The sequence below is a fragment of the Felis catus genome, chromosome C2, assembly GCF_018350175.1.
Source record: "Felis catus isolate Fca126 chromosome C2, F.catus_Fca126_mat1.0, whole genome shotgun sequence".
NCBI lineage: Eukaryota > Metazoa > Chordata > Mammalia > Carnivora > Felidae > Felis > Felis catus.
The window spans coordinates 135194474-135201010 of NC_058376.1; the positions used below are offsets into that span (position 1 = coordinate 135194474).

General features: G+C 42.4%; 1 protein-coding gene across 4 annotated transcripts in view; it reads right to left on the reverse strand.

The window, feature by feature from the left end:
- SATB1 (SATB homeobox 1) overlaps positions 1–6537 on the reverse strand; it is a 101076-nt gene that overhangs the window by 94326 nt on the left and 213 nt on the right. The window contains exon 1 of one of the 4 annotated variants that reach the window (XM_019810754.3): positions 6037–6453. The exons of 1 other annotated variant lie outside the window; for it this stretch is intronic. The gene's annotated coding sequence lies outside the window, so the exon portion shown is untranslated. Of the gene's footprint in view, positions 1–448; positions 4060–5827; positions 6454–6537 lie in introns of those variants that run through there. 2 more of the 4 variants (XM_019810756.3, XM_019810753.3) reach the window with 2 other exon arrangements.

Genomic DNA, 6537 nt, shown 5'->3' on the forward strand with positions numbered 1-6537 from the left:
CATAAAACCGCTTTTACCTTAAAGTCCTTATCGTTACAAACATTAAAAGGCCAAATTGTCATTTATATGCTCTTAACGGCATATCAGAAACCATTGAGTAAGGCTAGAAAGGAACCTCCAGCAATCAACTCCACTGTATGCCTGGCTTCCTGGAAAATAGCAGGTAAAGAATTCCCTCTCACACAGATTACTACCTTTTCTTTAAATATGTCAAGGAAAGAAGGTCTATACTAATGTCTCCTGGGAGCCTCCTACCATATTTCACCACCCAAAGAAGAATGCCCACTGAAGAATTTTTGTTGGTATCTGGTCCCAAATCATCTCTAGCTGAGAAAAAGCAACATCCCAACACAGAGATCGCCCCCGAACACTACCTGCCCCCGTCTCCCCCTGTGGCTGTAGCCCTGATTCTCCATATGGAACTGATAGGAACTTTTTTGGCACTTACCCTCCAAATATCAGAGGCTGCTCTCCAAACCTAGCCCTATGGGAGAGCTCGCAAAAAGTAGTCTTTGATGAGGTGACAATGACGAAGTTCTCTCTGGCACTGCTAGCAGGGCAGAAGCATCCCCAAATGAGGTGTTACCAGTTGCCTGTGAAGCAGCTGGACCATGACTGCAGTTCTGAGGGTGCGTCACAAATCAGGTCATAGCTCTGGGTAGAGTCCACCCACTTCACCCAGCACAACGCCCTCCACTTCCTGCACACCTGGGGGGAGGAAGGGGTGCAGAGGAGGGGGGCCGATGCAGGTCCACAGACATCCTAGTAAAGGCACGACCAGGTGCAGCCTGACATCTCCTTCTGTGAGTGTTTTCAGCTTCATTTGGGGAGCCTGCACCCCAAGGTCCTCAAAAATTTGTGCAACAATGAGCGGGCTCTAAAATGAGTGACGAGTGTAATAAAATATTGCACAGTTAAACGTTTTATCCAGCAAGATCCTTCCTCCACTGGAAACTGAACCAACTCTTAATTTTTGATTACAAGATACTTCACTACCAAGTGTCAAATAACTGGACTGAATACATTTCAGCAGAATCTAGGGACATAAATGCTAGGGTACCAGTTAACTAATTTTCATCTCTCATAACTAAACTAGATCATCACATAAACTGAATTACATCCTTGAAAGTCCACTGAAAGAGGTGATTAGAATTTCTATTATGAACCTTCAGACAGCAACAACTGTGGCAGTGAGGCAGAGTAACTTAAAAGAATAAAAATAGGCCAATATGCTGGAGAAATGCTCTGCTACTAAATCTCACCCTGAATATATATACACACAATCTGTATCTATTTACTCTGAAATGAAATATCTGATCTTAAAAAAGACTTTAAAAAAATAAACAGCAAAAGGTACCGTTGGCGTAAGTTCAAAAGTACTAAATAATGTGTGTTAATGTGTTGATCACACTCTATGAAGACATCAAGTTTAAATAGACTTAACCATTGAGAATAGCACTTAGGAATGAGATATAAATTACCATAGTAGACACTTTTTCTTTGGTATAGTGAAGAAGAAGAACCTTGTGTAACAGATTTGATTTATATGCTGTATTAAGACCACATTCTGCTCTGATGTCAATGGAATATATGATTAGAGATTGACAACCGTGTGTAGATGATGGTGTAAGAGCTACTTATAGAACATAAGTGAAAATAAGCATTTTCACAAGTTAATCATAAGTTTGAGAATTCAGCTTTCACAGTATATTGAGCAGTATTTCCAGGAGTCTTGAAAGAGAAGGGGCTTTTAACTTAAAAAGAAGACAGCAAGTGCATTTAGTATCAGAACCAAGTTGAAATCTCTCTTAAATGTGGCAGATTAACAAGAAGACAAAGGGGGCAAGCCTATTTTCAGAGGAAAGCCAACAGTATCAGTCAGTCAATCAATCAGTGAGCCCCACTTTGTCCTCACGTTGGCAGATCTCCATTAACAACTGAACCATTTCATCTAAGACTTGGGAGGTACCACACTTGATCAAAGTTATTCTCTAAGTAATCAGATAGTTTAAGTAATCTCATTGGAACTTTGCAGAAAGTTAGTGTCACAAACACACACTTCAATGCGTTTGGATGCGTTGCTCCTGAGGTTGCCCTAAGATGACTATTTTAAGTGGCATGCAGAGTCTTTTGGGGTTTTGATGTTACATTTGACGTATGTAAAGCAAAAGTGCATAGCGTGCCTTTCAACCGGTTCCCACACGACAGAAATAAGAAGATATGACTCTGCTCTAAAGTTTTGCCACTGGTAAATGATTAAGAAAAACTCCTCTCGACCCCTACCCCCAACCAGGAAGAGCCTGGAGCCCTGGATTATAGTACAGGTAGATATTAAAATGGAGACAGAGCCGTTATTTAGTGGTGACAGGAATATAAATACGTGCGCTAACCTATAAACTGGTATTTACTTCAGGAAGGTAAGTAATATTTTTCCTCTGATTGCTGAGCTGTCAGTTTAATGCAGCGTAAATAAACAGTAGGTGCCTGCTAGCTCGAAGTAGGAAGTGTTCATTCCACACGAGGAACAGATTACTGAAGCCTGATGCTCATGATGCTGAAACATAACTTTCATTTTACCAGAAAATACACCCTACCGTGGATGATTTTTCGTGCCTGATCTATTAATTAACTTAACTCTGTTCTGTCAAAATGTAAACCAATTTGTTAAAATCACCCCAGAGTTCTGGAGTTTGAAAACCAAATCAATTTGAAAAGCAAGAGTAATGACCATTCTGTAATCTGATCACAAATGCTAAGAATGAATAGTTAAAATAATAAGCATAAACTATACAAAGCTGAGACAAAGAACATATTTAAATATAGAACTTAATAATCTGCGATGCTCAATTTACTCAAAGATCTTACTCGTTTGCTAATTAAAAACAACTAGCACCTTTAATATTTCACAACCTTGTGCTACCTGGGTCTGTTCAATATGTATGCTTATTCTGCTCTCTGAAATATCTCAAAGTAACCACTCATAAAAATCAAATCACACTCCTTAATTCTAATAGAAATATCACTGAGCTCTCCTGAGAGACGTGGCAAGTTTGAAGATCAAATGATGATACCCTTCCTAACAGCATTCATGTAAAATGTGGATTTCTTCCCATTTTCATTATACCACAAAGCTATGACGGTCTATGGCAACTAATTCTCTCCTTATACACAAGTGTTGAGTAAAATATTTCACGGCATTATTTAAAATGGGAACTCATCTAAAAAAGGACAGAAGGCAATTCGGGGAGGTTTCTATTTAAAATATGGACAAATTCTGATAATTAAACAGTGGATTGTAAAGGAAAGAGAGGGGCTAAAAAATAATGTTTTTGCACTCAACTACAACATGTCTCGACATAGTCTGAAGACTGATTCAGTCGTATGCATTTATTTTATATACTTCATCAATCCCAAGTACTCATATAAGAGTCATCTAAGACAACACATTTTGGAAGAAATGATTTGTTTGTATAAGGGGCACATCTACGTATGGCCCTCTTGGAAATTTACAGAGCAGAAAAAAAGCCACTAGAGTGCTTTATAGAGTCCCTGCTGTATATCCATGTTGTGTTTAGCTTAATAGTGTTTGTAACCAAAAGATTTTTATAATAATGAGGAACAGGTGCCTGTCACCTGACCTTTTAGGCCTAATTTACAATCCACAACCTGTCACATGAGAAAAATAATTGAAAGTCTCCTTCAGATACTTCAGTCTTTGCTAATTTAATGTAGTCTTTCTTAACCATCACTCAGCATACCATAGCTGATTCAATCACAGGTTCACATAGCTGGCAACGGACTGCTCTGCAAAAAATAAACCAATACTCATTTTGTTGTTGTTCTTGTTTAAGATGCTGGGAGACAAAAGAACGACTTTTGTAGATTATCAACTGAAGAATATATTAATTTACTACCACAACTAAACAAAAGGCATTCCTTTTGAATACTTTTACATACAAAGAACTATTATTTATTACATATTTCAGCTTGTGGGAAAATGAGGAATGCATTGATTCTGGAAATAACTATTCAGACTTTTTTGGAAGTTCTTTAGGTCTTCTCTCTCTATCTCTTTTTTTCCCCCTTCTCCCCCTTGATCCCCCCACCTCCTACCCCACACACATTTTAAGGCACTAGTGCTCTAGGAGGGAAATCCCTATCTGTTCTTTTTTCATCCATCATTTGTATTCATTATTCAGAAAGGAATACAAAATTGAGCAGTGATTTTTGTTTCTCTTGTATAATCTTGTTACATGTAGCCATACTTAAATTTAACAATGCTTTGTATTTTATAGCTACTGTTTACATATTATGCATTACATGTGACTGAACAACCCTACGTTTAAAATATTGTTTCCATTAGAAAAAATATGAAGTAATAAGTGTCAAATGGAGATGAAGAATAAACATGCTTGGTATATTTATAAAATGCATAGTCACTTAAAACGTGCACAAATAGGATACATATAAATTGCAACTGTTACATTTTACATAGTGTACACATGGTCTAAAGTATATTTAATAATGTGCCTAGCCAAGTTAATTAAAGTATTTATGTCTGGTGACTGTGTTAAACACTTGGAGAGGTAGTGAAAGATGCAGCCAGTTACTTCTGCTAACTAAAGTTGAAATTATGCACTTATTATAACCTTTTCTAACAATGTGAGAAAAACAGAGTAAATATATTAAATTTGTTTCACAACAGATGCTTAGGTTGTTAATATTTAAGATGCCTATTCATGCTATTCCTGTCTGCACATTTGTCAAAAATGTAAGCTTGAATGCTAATGTTTGCCAGCAGACTGGAGCAGCCAGTATATGAATGTACTACTGTTCTACTAAAATAATATGCAACAGAAATAAAGGACTGCTGCTAAATCATAGCATTAGTCCCACACAGCAGATTAAAGGGTTTTAGAGCTAACACCTCAACCTTGGCTTTCTCCAGTCTTAAAGTACGGTTTTGGTTGTTGTTGTTGTTGGCTTTTGCAGCTACGTTTTACTATAGAATCAATCTTACATTCCTGACGTCTCAGAAAAATCCACTTTAGATAGGGTGTAAATTTCAATAAAGTTTCAACGGCATGACTTACTCGTCGGTAGCACAGACACTGGAGATTTCAGGGACTGCTTGGGACAAAACCTGACACCTACCAGTCGCCTTTCACTAATTTCTTACACCTCCTCTGTCCTGTTAGAAAAGTCAGGTCCCCTGGCCTCCAAGGATGCAAGCAGGGAACCCCAGCCAGTCCGGGTAGAAAGGTTCTCTCTTGAGAATAGGACGTCTTTCTGCTTTCCCTGTCTCTTTTACAACCCATGTAGAGTCCAAGTCTTACAATATTTGCCTGGAAATCTGTAATGCCGCGGAGAAAGTTCGCCGAGGAAGGGCGCAGAGGTCAAAGTTGCCAAGCAGGGCACTTTGAGAGGCGATCCTGTGGTTGACACTAGTAAGTGAAATTTGCAACGCCCCAGTGGAGGTCCGGGCCAAGACCTCCAGCAAGAGCCCTAAGCCCCTTTCCGTCTTCTGGGGTCATCCCAAGAGTCCTGCTCAGTGCATTTCCCCGGTTTGCGCGTGTCACTCCCCGAACCTGACACCTGCCTGCTTTGTCCCTCTGATCTTGGTTGCCCAGACCCACGCTCCGCCGCCCCGCAGTGAAGCGCTCGGAAAAGGCCGCCACGCTCGGGTCGGGACCGACGGAGGGAGACAAGGTGCGGATCTCGAGGCCGCACCTGTGATGTCTCGGTTCTGCTAAGAGGGCAGCACCGCTTCCCGCCTCCAGCCCTCCTCCAAACCTACATTCACTCCAGGAGTCCCTTCAGCACCGACCTCACGACCGCCAGCGAGGGCTCGCAATGCGGAGAGTCGCGGCTTTCAAAATCCCGGCTCCAACTTCAGCGCCCCGGCGCTCGAGTGTTCCCGGGATGGAGAAGTTGCCACTAACTTCCTAGGCCCCTCTCCGCCGCCGCTCCCACCCGGTCGCGCGGGCGGGGGGCGGAGGAAGGAGGAGATGGACCGGGGAAGGATGCTGAGCTTACGTGCGATCCGGCGGGGAACGTTTCTACTCCCCCAGTCTACTCCGCCGGGCACCTTTATGCCAGCCCCGCTTCAGGGCGCACAGAGAGAGGCTTGCTTTCCCTTTTCCCGTTTGCTTCCTTCGGTCTTTGCGGCTCCCCTTTTCTCTTCCAAGAGGGGTCACACTGATGACCTGAAGGAGTTTGTTCAGCCAGGATTTGTTGGGCAGGTGTGTTCGTGTGCCCACACCCTGAGAGAGAATGAATGGCATCTCCAAGTCCCCCATCCCGGGTGCTCTCCCACGCTCTACCCGCCCACCCCTCCGGGGTCCGACTGCTCACGAGGGAAGGGGCTCCGGGGACCCCTGCCGCCGGAGGTCCACAAGAGGGGAGCCGCGCCGCGCCGCCCCAGGAAGGGGCGCCGTGGGTGGGTGCTACGGAGAAGTTTGGATCGATTCCGAAAAAAGGGAGACAGACATGAAAGATCAAGAATGGGGGGGGGGGGGAAGAGAGGCAAAGGAGCAG